This window comes from Vombatus ursinus, unplaced genomic scaffold (genome assembly GCF_900497805.2).
Source record: "Vombatus ursinus unplaced genomic scaffold, bare-nosed wombat genome assembly UNPS02014773.1, whole genome shotgun sequence".
Classification (NCBI taxonomy): Eukaryota; Metazoa; Chordata; class Mammalia; order Diprotodontia; family Vombatidae; genus Vombatus; species Vombatus ursinus.
The window spans coordinates 32074428-32091319 of record NW_020954551.1 but is presented as its reverse complement, the minus strand read 5'-3'; the positions used below and the strand labels follow the sequence as shown (position 1 = coordinate 32091319).

General features: G+C 38.4%; 1 pseudogene; it reads left to right on the top strand.

Annotated features, from left to right (window-relative positions):
• Positions 1 to 10100: 10100 nt before the first annotated feature.
• LOC114044377 lies at positions 10101 to 10772 on the top strand (annotated as a pseudogene).
• The last annotated feature ends 6120 nt before the right edge of the window (positions 10773 to 16892 follow it).

Here is a 16892-nt window from a genome sequence, read left to right as displayed (position 1 = left end):
AAGACCTGAGTTCAAATATGTCCTCAGACATTTACCAACTATCTGACTCTTGGCAAGTCACTTAACCCTGTTTGCCTCAGTTTCCTTATCTGTAAAATGAGCTGGAGAAGGAAATGGTAAACTACTTCAGGATCTTTGCCAAGAAAACCCCAAATGTGGTCATGAAGAGTTGGACATGACTGAAATAACTGAACAACAACAAATAGTATGTATCTATATACACACACATATATATATTTATATATGCATATACACATATATATGTGCATACATATATTTATATATAATAGAAATGGAAAGGTATCAAGATTTAGAGGGAAGGAGTAGAGCAGTGACATCAAACTCAAATAGAAGTGGATCTCTGTGGACTGTATATTGACTTAGAAGGCTACAAGTGAATATTATATCTTTTATTGTATTTTTATTTTTGTTAAACATTTCACAATTAAATTTTAATCTGGTTTGGGCCATACTTTTTTTTTTCAGGACACCACATGTGGCCCAGTGGCCATGAATTTGACACCCCCACAGTAGAGGATAACACCAAGGTTGAGAGCCCTAGTCACAGAGATGTTGGTGGTGCCCTTGTAACAGGAAAGTTGGGAAGAGGGAAGTGTTTTTGGAAGAGACAATGAGTTTCAAATGATAATAATTTTAATAATAACTTTTAGTTTGGAAGAGTCTCAACTGTGACCAAGTTAGACTATGCCTCTCTAGTTCCAGTCTCTTGAAAGAAGCTGGTGAGTTTCCTGTTGTCTAGAAGATTAAGCCCAAAGACACATACATCCTGTGGTGATTATATAAATGAATATTCTATTTAATTTTAGCTAGAAGATAACTTAACCAATCAACCAACTAAAATGTATATGGAGAGGGGAGAGGAGAAGAGAGATATGTAACAGTGATTACCCTGGCTCCCACTGCTTGAGGGCCAGTTATGCTTCATTTCAATCCTCCTCCAGGGTTCTACAGTACCCTTAAGAGAGCTTAGGAGTGTTTAGTCTCTCTGCCATTGGTTCAAGACCCTACCAATTTTGTTACCCCAATTTTACATGTACTGCACATCCTAGTTCCTAGGGTGTAGTTCCTAGGCTTCCTAGGACTAAGTGTTAGTTCCACTTTATAATCAAAGTAGCTTTTATAAAAGAATATTTACTTCAAAGCTATAGCAAAAACAAACATACAAACTTGTCCCCCCAACCCCTGGGGGAGGCATAATCCTGCTTTATGCCACCTTAGTCTGGGAGGAGATTAGGTTCACAACTTGATTTATTTCCTATATAGCAGTCTCATCATATTCCAAAGCCAAAATTAGCTCCCTGTCCTGGGCTTGCATTACAGAAGCTTGCTTCTCAGGTCTTCCCTGTAGGACTGAAAGGAACATTTAGCCTGGAATCCTGCCTCCAAGGTCACCATAGTCAAATTCTTGAGTCTAGGGACTATTCTACCTGTGTCTAAAACTGAAAAGGACACACAGAACACACTAAAACTCTAAATCCAATTGTGGAAGCCATAGGAAGGGTGGTGGGCCTTCCTTCTACACAACTCATTTTATGGTACCCATTTTATGGGTTAAAGAAGATTTTCATTCCCATCAACTCTGCTGGAGAGATAGCAAAGAGAGGAGAGGAAAGGTAAGACAGAGAGGCAAAGAGAGGCAGAGATAGGCAGAGAGATGGGGAGAGACAGACAGACAGATATAGAGGGACACACACACACAGTGTCCAAATCTATCAGTTTTAAAGACATAGTCTATTCTAGCTACATAGTCGATGGGAAGGAGTCTGCTCACACACACATGGTAGGTAAGTCTCTGCCATCTCCTACTTGGGTGTCTCCATTTGTGATCTGAGTATGCATTGAAGCCAGGTTACAAATAAAAGAAGGAAAATTAGAAGAGGTCCATCCTTCCTACACATAGCTCAGGTCAGTATAGTAGGTCATGGATTAAGAGGCTGCTTTATAAATGAACAATCCAACCTCTTTACCCCTTTGTTTCATAACAGTAGCATCCGTTGAGTACAGGGATTGGATTGTGAGAGGTGATGGACTCTTCATGAACCAAGTCCAACCTTTTCAGATATATTAATGATTTCTTCACTGACAGGCAGTCAATCTGGGTTCAAATCTGGCCTCAGACACTTACTAGCTGTGTGACCCTGGGCAAGTCACTTAACCTTGTTTGCCTCAGTTTCCTCATCTGTAAAATGAGCTAGAGAAGGAAATGGTCCAGTATGTCTCCAAGTATCTCTGTATCTCTCCAGTATTTCTGCCAAGAAAACCCTAAAGGGGGTCATGGAATGCTTTACCTGATGGAGGAGTAGTTGCTGAGCTACAACTTTGGCTTCTTCCAAGGAGGCCATTTTTAGGGAGAATGTGATAGGATGACCACAGGAAGGAAAGGCTTTAGTGATAGCCAGGACTTTTGTGATGCTTATATTGTGCATTTCTTGTTCTCTTTCCTTCCAGTTGGTGACAAGAGATCAGCTTGCTGGCTCTGCTCTTATCTTTCCTTTCCTCTCCTTTCTGGTTCGTGACAGGAGCAACAGACACTTGGTGCTGATCTAGCATTCTTTTTATAATGCCAGTTGGCCTCTTGGGGGCTCTGATCAATTTGGCTCATCAGTGCCACTTTTTTTCTTGCTCTTCTCCTTTCCCTTCATTTTTCCCTCTGGTGTAGTAGAAGATTGTCACTGGATTCAATGCTCTGGGCCCTTTTCCTCTCTCTAGAACTCTAGCTGATATCATCAGCTCTAATGGGTTCATTTGGCATCTCTATTCAGATAGCTCTCTGATCCAGCTTAATTTTCTCTCCTGAGCTTCAGCTCTGCATCACCAACTGCCTGCTGGACATTCCCCCCGGACATCCCATCAGCATCTCTAGCTCAGCATGCCTGAAACAGATCTCATTGTCTTTCCCTAGGGGAAAACAAACAAACAAAGAAATAAAGCCATTGCTCCTTCAAACTTTCCTATTTCTCTTGAGGATAGCACCATCCTTCATCCAGGTTCACAACCCTGCAGCCATCCTTGATCCCTCCTGTTGTTGTTGGTTGTTGAGGCATTTCAGGTATGTACTGACTCTTCATGACCCCATTTGGGATTTTCTTGGCAAGGATACTAAAGTGGTTTGCCATTTCCTTCTCCAGCTTATTTTACAGATGAGGAACTGAGGCAAAAAAGGTTACTTGCCTAGGGTGATAGAACTACTAAGTGTCCGAGGCCACATTTGAACTCACAAAGAGGAGTCTTCCTGATTCCAAGCCCAGTGTTCTATCCATGGTGACACCTAGCTATCTAATGATTCCTTAAATGTCATACACAATTGGTTCTAAGTCTTCTTGATTCTTCTCCTGCAATATTGATTACAACTCTTCCCTTCTCTCTACTCACATGTTGTTCAGTTCCTTAGCCCCTCTTGGTGGGCTAAGGAGCATCCTAATATACCTCCTAATTTCCTTGCTCCTAGGTTCCAGTCTTCATCTCCCACACCCGTACTCCACACAGCTATCAAAATAATCTAAAGATACCAGAAAATCACATGGCCTTGAAAAAAAAACCAGACAATCCATATATACAATGTACCCATGCACATATAAAATAAAGATGGAAAGCTCAGAATATTCTAGATTTTGGAGGATCCTCAAACCAATGTGATTCAATTTAACTCAAGAATATTTAAGGAACTTGGACTCTACTCAGTAAACAACAAAGAACTACATGAGAATAACATGACCAAATGACATGTGTGATTGCTATTATTTGTACCATTACTTAATCCCATCCTGACTGTAATCCTATAAGAAAATGTATTGCTGTTTGCTGGTTCATACTTTGAATCATCTAGGATTTGTGCCATGATTTTCACATAAGATTTTATCAATGCTGGGTATGTCTAGTAGACATTGGTGAGGGTGGGGAAGTTGCTGGTCATTCCATTCCCAGAATGGACTTCTATGACCATTGAGTATCTCTACCTTTGGAATTCCCTAGTTCCCACTACCAGTCCTCTATCTAATCAGCCTTATTGTAATTCCAATGTACATTAAGGCCTCCTAATATAGTATATGACCTCACAGGTATAGAGAACACTGATGACTAATTCAGTGGTAAATGGCATCCAACTATGTGATTCTCTGAGTCATTCTCTATACATGCAGTTATTTCAATGCAAAGGCCATAGGATTTTAGAAATGAAGTAAAGTGTGTATCTGTTTACAAAAGATTTGGGAAATTCAGGAGGTAGAGAAGGATTTGCTTGCATATTTCAAGTTCTAAATTTTGTCTGTTCTTGAATGGGATTTCCATCTCACTCTCCCTCTTTCCTTTCTACCCTAAGAATGATCACCCCTTCCCCTCACAAAATTCATTTGAACTTCAGGTGCTATTTACTTCTTGATTCTACTAGTTGTTAGTGATCTCTTCCTTATGAAATAATTATGTACTAAGTCATTTACATGTTGTATCCCTATAGGACAATGCAAGCTTCTTGAAGACAGACACTATATTTTGTTATTGTAAAACTGTGACTTACACATAGTATGTGATAAATATGGATTGGATTTAATTGTATTGGAAGTCACCAGATCATCCCATTCACAGGCATTCGCAGAGAGCTCCCTCTTTATCTCAAAATCCTTTGACATTATTCCTCACTCTTCTCCTTTTCTCCAGTCTTTGGTAAAAAAATGGTCCCAACAACATGACCTTTAACCTTGCCAAGGTTAACCCCTTTACACGTGCCTTTGATCCCATCATCTTCTATCTTGTCTAGCAAATTTCTATTTCAATCATTTCCTCTGTCTCTCTAATCTTCAATCTCTTCTTAGCTACTATTTTTTCCTTATTCCCTTCAAACATAGTTGTCTTTCTGATCCTTAAAAAAAAATGCTTATGCAACCCCCATTAAGCTATCATCCTACATCTCCATCCATTTTTAGCCAAACTCCTAGAAAACTTTGTTATATACACTTGCTGTTTCTAATTCTTCTCCTCTCATCTACTCCTCTTCCATTTGAAATTTGGCTTCTGAACTCATCACTCAACTGAATATGCTCTTTCCTAAGTTACCAAAGATCTCATTGTCAAATTCAATCTTCTATATATGGTCCTTATCCTTCTTGATATCTCCATTGCACTAAACACCATATCCCTTTGGATACTCTTGCTTCCTGGGATTTTTGTGACACTACACATTACTAGTTCTCTTTATACCCATCTAACTCCTTCTTGATCTCTTTTGCTGGCTTATCATCTATATTATGTCCCATGACTGGAACTCTTTTGCCCTCTCTCTAAGCTCTATGAGACACAAGTGATGAAGTGGTATAATTCATGCATGGGGGATAGCCAGAACAAAAGCATGGGGAAGGGAGATTAACTGCTGTATGTAAGGGAATTTAAAACACCACAGAGTTAGAAAATGTTTTTAAAAAGCATAATGAAGGTGGAAAGGTAGGTTGGGGTTGGGTTGTGAAGGGACTCGAAAGAGAAGTTTATAAAGCAAACTATTAGAATCCATTGAATAAGGGAGTGACATGTTCAAATCCACACAATTTGACAGCTATTTGGGATTTAGCCTGCATTTCCCTATCACCTGTGCCCCAGAATCCTTCACTTTCTTCAAGATTTGGACAAAACATCAGTTTCTACATGAAGCCTTGATTAATTTCTCCAACTGCTAATACCTTCCTTCTCTAATGACCTTATATTTAACTACTTTGTTTTGGTTTTGTATTTATTTTATATTTATTCATATGTTTATTTGTTTCTCTTGAAAGGAAATAAACTTCTTGAAAAAATATATGCATTATTAAATTTATTTTGTCCTTTTATCCCCAGCACTTAGCAAAGTACCTGACACACAGCAAACCACTAATAAATGAATTGTGATTGAGTGACTGATTGATCCCCAGGTTTGCATATTTCTCCTGTCTCTAGTAACCCAATGTCTCTCTCACTCCCCCTCTCCCTATAAATAAGGGTATATGTACAGTCCCTAATGTTAAACAAAAATTTTAAAAAAGTTATGGCTCCACATATACCTCCTCCCTTATAACAAAAAAAACTAACCTAATGAGAAAATATATGTAACTAAAGCACAAAATAAATGTCACACATCATCATCATCATCATTGTTTTTGTCATTAAAAAAAAAACAAATAATGCAGTGACCAACTTTGGTGGTATGTTCTATACTGTGATCCTGTAATATTCTATAGCTGTGATCCTCTACCTCTTTATCAAGAGGGTGTGATTTTTTTTATCATCTTTTCCCTAGAGCCAAAATTGACTGTCTCCTTAAATCTAAATTCAGATGCTTTAGTGTGTGTGTGTGTTTTTTAATTTACACTACTGTTGTCATCACATATTTTGTTTCCTAGCTCTACTTTATTCACTTTGGATCAGTTCCTACAAATCTTCACATGTTTCTCTGAATTCCTTACATTTGTCACTTCTTAAGGTGCAAAAATATTCTATTATATTTGTATATTACAATTTGTTCAGCTATTCCACTATCAATGGATGCTTCCTTTGTTTCTAGTTTGTTTGCTTCTGTAAAGAAGGCTAATATGAATATTTGGGTATACATGATGTCTTTATTTCTGTTCTTGACATCCTAGGAGTATATATCCTCTGCTGAAGGATTGGTGAATCAAAGATCATAAAGAGTTTAATGACTTTTTTTTCTTATTATTCATGGATAGAAGTGCCTTCTGAAGTGCCTTTTACCTCTGAGATTCTGTGATTCTTTGATTTGAGGTGTTTTGAATTGACTACCTAGTTGCAAATCATAGACTTAATAAATATTTATTTAATGATTGATTGATTCTTCTGCATTTTCCAGATTAATATTATCAAATCAAGGGATAGGAACAATGTTCAATAACATTTCTATTGCTAGTAATCTCAAAGACTAAAAGACCAAACATTCAAATTCATAGTGTTCAACACAATCAGCTCAAAAGTAAAATTGTGGCACAGTATCAGTTCACAAATTGTTTTCCCAAGTTATAGCATGATGCCCTAGACATAGTGGCATAACTCACCTGCCACGTTACTGGAATGAATTTTGGAGCCTCACATATCACCCTTTTGGTTAAAGTGTAAAGGCTTTCCTATTCTATGTAAAGACAAAATCTAATCTTCCCTTTCCTTCTGTAACATCTTGGATTAAGTCACGAGCAGTGGCCACAAATAGAATGCTAAGTGAGGGACCATATGGCAATGTCTACTTTAAAAAGCCAAAAACAGAACCATAAAAAAACCCTACATAAATGTGAAAGAAGGAAATCCCGTAAAGAATGATATGTGTGTGGTTATTTTCAATTTTTGTATGTTGAGTGTGCTGATTAGCTCCTCTTTACAAAGATGCTCTTGAACTAATTAAATTAATTTGAGATGAAACTTTGGCTCATCTCCATATCCTACTCAAGTGGAAGTATCTGTTACTTGAAAATGTAAATTACACTAAATTTTTGATGGGCTTTCCATCTTTTCACTTAACATATCAGGAGCAAGGCCCTTAATAAGGGAAGAAAAGAAGGAGTAGAGAAAGGGGACAAGCTGAAGAATACCTAAAATGTTAAAGCCAGGACTTTGTCTCATAGAGCTGAACTTCAAGCTATACTGAAAGCATTTGAAACCCTTCAGTAGTATAGAAACAACAAAATTTAGAACCCAGTTAGCAAAAAGAATGAGGTAAAATAGGAAGTTACAGAGACAGAACCAAGATGGTAGAGTAAAGGCAGGGACTCACCTGAGCTCTCCCCCCAAACACCTCCAAATACCTTTTAAAAATGACTCTAAATAAATTCTAGAGCAGTAGAACCCACAAAAAGATGAATTGAAACAAATTTCTAGGCCAAGACAACTTGGAAGGCTGGTAGGAAAAGTCTGTTATAGCAGGGTAAGAGAGGAGCACAATCCAGCACAGGCTGCACCAGGGAAGTCCCAGCCCCAGAAAACTCAGAGCAGGTCTTGGGGTGACTGAATCACTAGTAGCAGTGACAGTTTCCAGACCTCTGTTAGAGACTCTATTGCTTTGCCTGTACTCAGATCCGAGTCCCAGGGTGAGGAGGAGAACTAGAATAGCGGAGTTTGCAGCCACAAGGGAGGGGGAACCTTCCTCACAGTTCTAGGGCAGAAAAGAGTGCTTGTGGTCACTCACAGACCAGAGCACAGGCCAGGAGAATAGTAAACACCTCTCCTTAGATCATAACACCCTGGAAGAACTGAAAACTTACCAGTTCCTAGAAGTATCTCTGAAAATAGCTGTATAAAACCCATGAAGCTTGGGACAGTGTGCTCTCCACCCTGGAAGCAGAGTCCTACTTTAACAAACAGTTAACAGTCAAGTAATAGGCTGGGAAAATGAGCAAACAACAGAAAAAAAAACTCTGACTATAGAAAGTTATTATGGTAACAGGGAAGATCAAAACACCTGCTCAGAAGATAGCAAAGTCAAAGCTCCTACATCCAAAGCTTCCAAGAAAAATATGAATTGATCTCAGGCCATAGGAGAGCTCATAAAAGATTTTTAAAATCAAGTAAGAGAGGTAGAAGAAAAATTAGGAAGAGAAATGAGAGTGATGCAAGAAAACTGTGAGAAAAGAGTCAACAGTTTGGTAAAGGAGACGCAAAAAATACAGAAGAAAATAACACCTTAAAAAACAGACTAGGCCAAATGGTAAAAGAGATCCAAAAAGCCAAGGAGGAGAATGCCTTAAAAAGCAGAATTGGTCAAATGGAAGAGGTCCAAAATCTCACTAAAAGTTAGAATGGAGTAAATGGAAGCTAATGACTTTATGAGAAATCCAGAAGTAATAAAACAAAACCAAAAGAATGAAAAAAAAATCTCATTGGAAAAAACAACTGACCTGGAAAATAGGTCCAGGAGAGACAATTTAAAAATTAGTGGACTATCTGAAAGCCATGATCAAACAAAGAGGCTTAGACCATCATCTTTCAAGAAATTATCAATGAAACCTGCCCTGATATTCTAGAACCAGAGGACAAATTAGAAATTGAACGAATCCACCAATTACCTCCTGAAAGAGATCCCAAAATGAAAACTGCCAGGAGTATTATAGCCAAATTCTGGAGTTCACAGGTCAAGGAGAAATGTTGCAAACAGGCAGAAAGAAACTGTGACTGTGGAGTCACAGTCAGGATAACACACGATTCAGCAGCTTCTGTATTAAAGTATCAAAGGGCTTGGAATTTGGTATTCCCGAGGGCAAAAGAGCTAGGATTACAACTGAGAATCACCTACTCAACAAAGCTGAGTATAATCTTTCAAGGGAAAAAAATAAACATTCAGTGATATGGAAGACTTTCAAGCATTCTTGATGAAAAGACCAGAACTGAATAGAAAAATTGACTTTCAAATACAAGACTCAAGAGAAGCATAAAAAGGTAAACAGGAAAGGGAAATCACAAAGGACTTAATAAGGTTAAGCTGTTTATATTCCTACATGAGAAGCTGATACTTGTAACTCATAAGAACTTTCTCATTATTAGGGTAGTTAGAATGAGTATATACAGACAGAGGGCACAGGTATGAGGTGAACATGAAAGGATGATATCTAAAAATTAAGGGTGAGAGAGGAATGTACTAGGAAAAAGAGAAAGGGAGAGGTAAAATGGGGTAAATTATTTCACATAAAAGAGGCAAGAAGATTTATAGTGGAGGGGAAGAGCTGAGAGGTGAGGGGAAGTAAGTGAACCTTACTCCCATCAGAACTGGCTCAAAGAGGGAATAATATACACACACAATTAGGTATAGAACTCTATCTTACCCTGCAGGAAAGTAGAAGGGGAAGGAGATAAGAAGGGTGGGTGATGGTGATAGAAGGGAGGGCAGATTAGGGGAGAGGGTGGTCAGAAGCAAAATACTTTTGAGGAGGGACAGGGTGAAAGGAGAGAGAATAGAAAAAAGGGGGGTAGCTTTACTTTTGTTTTTTAACATATTTCGTCTTCCTTGCCACCTATCAGCTTCTCGCAACACTTGGTTGTTTTTACCAGCACAGCCCTGAGTGAACCTCAAAGGTGAAGAGGTTACTGAGTGATGATGGTAGAGGGAGAACCTAGAAGTGGCAATGGGAAACAAAGGAATATTCCAACTTTCCCACCTCAGAGGAATGAGTGAAAATAATTGCTTGTAGGTTAGTTGAGGACCATTCTTGGAAAACAAAATGAGCCTGACATTGAAATTCTTTGGATTCCTCTGGACATGGACATAACTAATCAGCACTCCTGGTTCAAATGTGCTCTTGGATCCTTACATCCAAGCCACTTGTTTGACCAGTTTTTTTGGAGAAGGCCTTTTTGAATATGATCTCCTGCCTTTCCTCTCCTCCACCATCACCTCTTATTACTGGCAGTCACTCTTCCAAACTGTGTTGGAATCAGGCATTTCTGAGGTGAGATCTGACTGAGATGAGTTTGTTGTCTTCCTGGATGTAAAACATTTCTCTCCTGAAGACTCGATTGTGAAAGTGGTGGATGACTTTGTGGAAATTCATGGGAAGCACAGTGAAAGACAAGATGACCATGGTGATATTTCCCGTAAGTTCCATCATAAATGCCATTTGCCTTCCAATGTGGATCAGGCCTCTATTTCCTGCTCCTTGTCTGCTGATGGCATGCCGACCTTCTCTGTTCCCAAGATCCACTCTAATATGGATTCAAGCCACAGTGGTCGATCCATCCCTGTATCTTGTGAGGAGAAGCCCACCTTGGCTCCCTCTTCCCAAGCTGAGGCAATGTGAGTCACATAGGCTGCTACCATCTGCAGTCTTTACTCACAAAGCCACTGTATAGATATCAGGGGAAAATGTAGAAAAGTCAGGGTTGTTTTTTTTCCTCTGCTCTATCCTTCTTTTTTGTTTTTATTTTCATTTTCTTAGATGGGATGAAGGCCTGAGAGAGTCTGAGACATTGGGCCTTGAGGCCTAAAACCTAAAGAACTGCAATGTTAGTGATGACCTAAAATCTAAATGTTAAAAACCAAAATCCCATCACCTGGCTGATTTGCAGAAATGGCCATTATCATATGCCATTTTTAATAACATCTTCAAGTGACTGAGAGTGTTCCTGGTGTTAACCTCCAATAAACCAAATGAAGAAGAATCAACAACTGAGCTGATCAAGGTGAAGACAAATTGGACTAGAGGGCATGGGGAGTAATATATATTTACCAAAGTACCTCCAGGTAATTCAAAGGTTCCTCACATATGACACAACCTAATACATGCAGGTCACAGCTAGATTTTTAGACAGGTGTATCCCGATAGCAAGAATGTTAGTTTCTGTTAGCAATGCTTCATATGACAGCAAGCAGTAGGTATTTCACAGCTTTAGAGATTCTGTGAGAGAGTGACAATATTAAGGCTTCAAATCCCCACTAGGATCTCACAGGGCTGTAAATCTCAGATGATCTTTCTCAAAATCTTAGAATTTCTAAGATAGGTTCACCACAATGTAAGAATACCACTACTGGTCATCAATAAAGTAAATGTGACATGAGTAAACCAAAAAAAAGGATAAAGGGGAGTGGGGGAATAGGATGGAGGGAAATACAGTTAGTAATAGTAACTGTGAAAAAAAATGAAATCAAATGTCTCTGATAAAAGCCTCAAACACATAGAGAGTTGAATCTAGTTTATAAAAATAAAAGCCATTCCCCAATTGATAAATGATGAAAAGATATAACCAGTTTTCAGATGAAGTAATCAAAGCTATCTATAGCCATATAAAAATATTTTAACTCACTATTGATTGGAGAAATGCAAATTAAAACAATTGTGAGATATTACCTCATACTTATTAGATTGTCTGATAGAACAGAAAAAGTAAATGACAAATGTTGGCAGGGATGTGGGAAAAATGAAACATTAATGCACAGTTGGTGGAGTTGTGTGATGATTCAACCACTTTGTAGAGCAATTTGGAACTATGCCAAAAGGGCTATAAAATCATGCATACCCTTTGACCTCACAGTACCACCACTGGGTCTGTATCCTGAAAGAGATAAAAAACCAAAAAGGAAAAAAAAAGACCTATACGTAGAAAAATATTTATAGTAGCTGTTTTCTGGGGGTAAAAAATTAGAAATTGAGGGGATGTCCATAAATTGAGGAATGCTGAACAAGTTGTGGTATGTGATTATGAGGGAATACTATTGTACTCTAATAAATGATGAGCAGGATGCTCTGAGAAAAACCTGGAAAGACATGCATGGGCTGATGTAAAGTGAAGTGTACTATGTACAAAGTCACAGCAATATTGTAAGATGATTAGCTGTGAATGACTTAGCTATTCTCAAATACAATGATCCAAGATCAACTCTGAAGAACTTATGAGGAAAAATGCTATCCATCCCCAGAAAAAGAAATGATGATGTCTTAATGTCGATTGAAGCATACTTTCTTGACTTCATTTTTCTTGAGTTTTTGGTCTATGTTTTCTTTTACAGCATGACTGTTATGGATATGTTTTGCATGACTCCACATGTATAACCTATATTGAATTGCTTGTCTTCTCAATTAGGGAGGATGAGGAGGGAGGAAGAGAGAGAATTTGGAACTCAAAGTTTTAAAACAAATGTTAAAAATTGTTTTTACATTTAACTGGGGAAAATAAAATGCTAAATAAATACAAAAAAATAAAATAGGAAGTTACTAGGTGAGATTCTCCATAGACTGGTTTCATCTTGTTCCCCTCCCCTCTCCCCCAGTCTAGCATCTTCCTAGCTTAAAATATTGTTCTGAAGGCACAGTCTGTGCTGCTTGTCCCCTCTGTTCTTGGTGATGCCCCATGTTTAATAACTACTAGTCACAGCTTTGGAAGCAGGTCTCCCAACCCCCAGATGAAATTATAGTAAAGAGCTTTATTGCTGATGAGCTGGCAGGTGATAATGGAGGACCTCCAGTCTCAGACTCCTCATACTCCACTGAAGGAGTCTAACAATTTATATCATCCTCTTATGACATCAGGGAGTCATGAGATGTATAGATACATTAAGATACCCATATAAGTATAAGATTTGCTCACATTTATATTGTTCTTCATGGGCAGCAGGTAGATAGTGGATAGAGTGCTGGCCTTGGAGTCATGAAGGCTTGAGTTTAAATCTAGCCTAAGACACTTACTAGCTGTGTGACCCTCGTTAAGTCACTTAATCCTATTTGTCTCAATTCCTCATCTATAAAATGAACTAAGCAAGGATATGGCAACCTACTCCAGTATCTTTGTTTCAAAACCCCAAATAGGGTCTCAGAGTCATGTCCACATGACTGAAACAATAACAACAAAATGTGGTACCCTCCTGACTGCTACCATAGGGGATGGATGGATGTAGTGAAACTATGAACTCCCTCTTCCACAGTAAGATTGGCTATGTCTACATCTCAGTGTTCTAGGGGTACCACTGAGGGGTGTTGGAGTAGTTTTCTATAATTCTATTGGCTCAAGCTCCATTCCAATGTGCTCTCCTCATGCCAGTTAGCATATCACAGTAAATAGCATATCACTTTAATTTAGACAATTAATATCAATCATCACAAAGGAATATTTACTTTGACTATATCAAGAACAGAAGTACAAACACCAATCCCACCACCTCCTACACACACACCTGCAGATCATACTTTTCCCTATACCACCTTGGTCTCCAGGGAGAATGGCCTTGAATTGAAAGTAGTTTGTGCATAGCATTCTCTTCACCAAGTTCACTTCTAAATGCAACATGTCTGATTGATGGATAAGTTCACTTCTCTGGTACCATTAGACTAGACTTTGCTGGGAGGTCACTCAGGATTTTGTTCCTCACTATCTGATTTCCAGAAAATCCTAGCTGTATTTGACCCCCAACCCAACACTTTACCCATGGTAAATGTACTTAGACCCCATTTTTTGGTTGAAGAAACAGAATAAGAGAGATCAAGTGACTTACCCATGGTCATGGAAGAGATGCTAACAAGATTCAAGCCTGGGCTTTGTGACTCAACATAAAGGCTACAAGTGGAGAGAACACAGGTTTGGGAGTCAGAGGAGTTGGATTCAAATCCCATTTGAATTGATCAGGGTGGGACTAGATGATGTTTAAGGTTGTTTTAAGTTCCAATTCTATAATCATATGATCCAGAGAAAAGGAAATAGAATATATCAATGTAAATTAAAGTCCTTCAGGTTCTGAGGCCTCTGGGAAGATGAGACATCCAAATTGATCCACCTTTTCCTTATTCTCCTCTGAAAACAGTACAGCCTATATTTCACATCCCATCTAAACATCTTACTGGACCATCTTGCCTTGCTGTCATTTATGACCCTCTCTTACTCCAAGTTTTCCACATTCTGTTCAAGGCAAAGTAGTCCCATCACTACTACTATTGTTTCTGGAAAAGGTCATATCAACTATGATCTCTGACTCTCTAGGAAAGAAAAAAAAGCACCCTTCCCTGACCACTATTCCCTTATTCCTGCTATCTTTTCCTATTGTAATTTAGGCCTTTTGAAGGTAGAAGCTGGCTCACTTTTGTATTTACATTCTGACTTCATAGCACAGTGCATGCTGTATAGTACATACTTGTTAAATTATCATTCATTCTTTCTTTTACTCCTTTTCTACCAAGATTTCAATGTCATGTATCCTGTAAAAAAAAAAAGGATAACACTCCTTGGTGCCTACAAACTTCATAATTTTTACAAGAAATGAACTTTCCCACAAATAATATTTCTCCAACAAGGGTTTCGTCAAATACTAATTTCATAGTTGGTGAAAAAAAAGGAGGAATAGATTTGGATACATGTGGCACAAAAGGATTCTTCCATGTGGAATGAATGACAGGTTTTAGTTTATATATCTTCAGAACTTATAAAATGCTTTTCATTTTCAACAAATATTTTAGTCTCTCATCATTTCCTTTCATTTCTCTCCTTGAGGTAACCTTTTCCCACTCCTGTATATATGTTCACTCAATTTTTTTTAACATTCAGCAATCATTTACTGAGGATCTACTGTGTGTAGGATGTCAGGAGATTCAGATGGTGGTTTGGGATGGTGACCTTCCTGCTGCTCCTCACACTTAGCATTTAAAATATCTTCCATGTCTGGAATACCTCATTCCTTAACTCCACATCTTAGAATCCTTAATTCTTTTCAAAGTTCTACCCAAGCTCCACCCACTAAATAATGTCATTCCTGATCGTTCCAACTGCTAGTGCCTAGCTCCCAAACATCGTGTATTTATTTTAAATATATTTTGCATATGCCTATATGGGTACGTGTTGTTTCCTTTGATAGAATGTAAGTTCTTTGAGAGTAGGGACAGCTTAATTTAATTGCTGTATCTCCAACACATGCCTTGGTGATGGGCACCTAGTAGGAACTTAATAGATATTTGTTTGATTGGCTGATGTATGAGAAGGTATTGTTTGCTTTGAAAAGCTCTTCTGTAATTCTCACCACTACAGAGAAGATGGGGAGGTGATTGCTTGTTTCTAATTCTCTGGAGTTACTGTGGCTCAAGGAAGCAGGTAAACATCTGGCATACAGTGACAGATGGGACAGTTGAAGACCAACCTTGGTGAAGAGAAGGTGGGAGCATGGCTGAAAATTAGTGTGTAGAGAAATTGTGTTCTATTTTGCATAAGAAATGTCATGGAATCCATAGGCTAAGGTGTATGGCTTTAAGCATACAAATTCTTTCATTTTACAAGTAAGGAAACTGAAGCCTAGAGAGTGAGTTAGTTGGTCAACAAGAATTAACTAAAGGCTTACTATGTGTGAAGCACTGTGTAAAGCACTAGCGATACAGAGGAAGGCAAAAGAAATCCCTGTACTCAAGGAGCTTACAATCTAATGGGGAAAGACAACATGTAAATAATTAGGTCCATGTAAAATATAGGTATATATATAGAGAGTAGATGGATGGCTAAGGGAAGGTACTAGCAACTGGAAAAACCAGAAAGGACCTGCTGAAGAAGGCAGAATCCAAGGTGAAGCTTCAAGTAAGTGAGGGAATCTGATATGTGAAGATGGGGGCCAGAGTATTCTAGATATGGGGCACAGCCAATGTAAATGCACAGAGTTCAGAGATGGAGTATCATGTGAGGAACTGCAAATAGGCTAATTCCTGTATCGTAGAAGGCTTGGCAAAGGTAAGAACAAAGGGAACAGTAAAGTCTAAGAAGAATGGAAAGATAAGAAGGAGACAAGTTAAAGGTCATAAAGAGCTTTAAATAAGTTATAAAGAACTTTAAATTCTAAGTAGACAAGTTTATGTTTGATCATGGAGGTAACCCAGGAGCAAGCTGAGCAGCAGGGAGGGGTGATGACATCATACAACCTACACTTTCGAAAAATTACTTTGGCAGCTGAGTGGAGAATGGAATGGATAAAGAAGATATTTGAGGCAGTCAACATGCATTTATTAAGGATTTACCATTTTCCAGACATTGTGCTAAATACTACAGATAAAAGAAAGACAATAATGCAGCGTATCCTTAAGGAGCTTATAGTCTAATGTCAGACGATTGCAATAGGTCAAGCATCAGGTGATGAGGGCTTGGACTAGAGTTCTTGTGGTATGAGTGAAAAGAAAGGAACATATTTCAGAGGTGATTTAAAAAAGTACAGATGACACATCTTGACAATGAATTGGATATGTGGGGTGATTAAGAGTAAGGGGTCAAGGATGTCATTGAAACTGTGATCCTGAGTGAATGGAAGAATGGTGGGGCCTAAATAGTAATAGGGAAGTTCAAAAGACAGAAGGGTTTTAGAAGAAAGATAATGAGTTCTGTTTGTGACATGTTGAGCTTAAAATGATTATAGGATGTGTAGTTTGAAATGTCTAAGAGGCAATTGATGATGCAAGACTGGAACA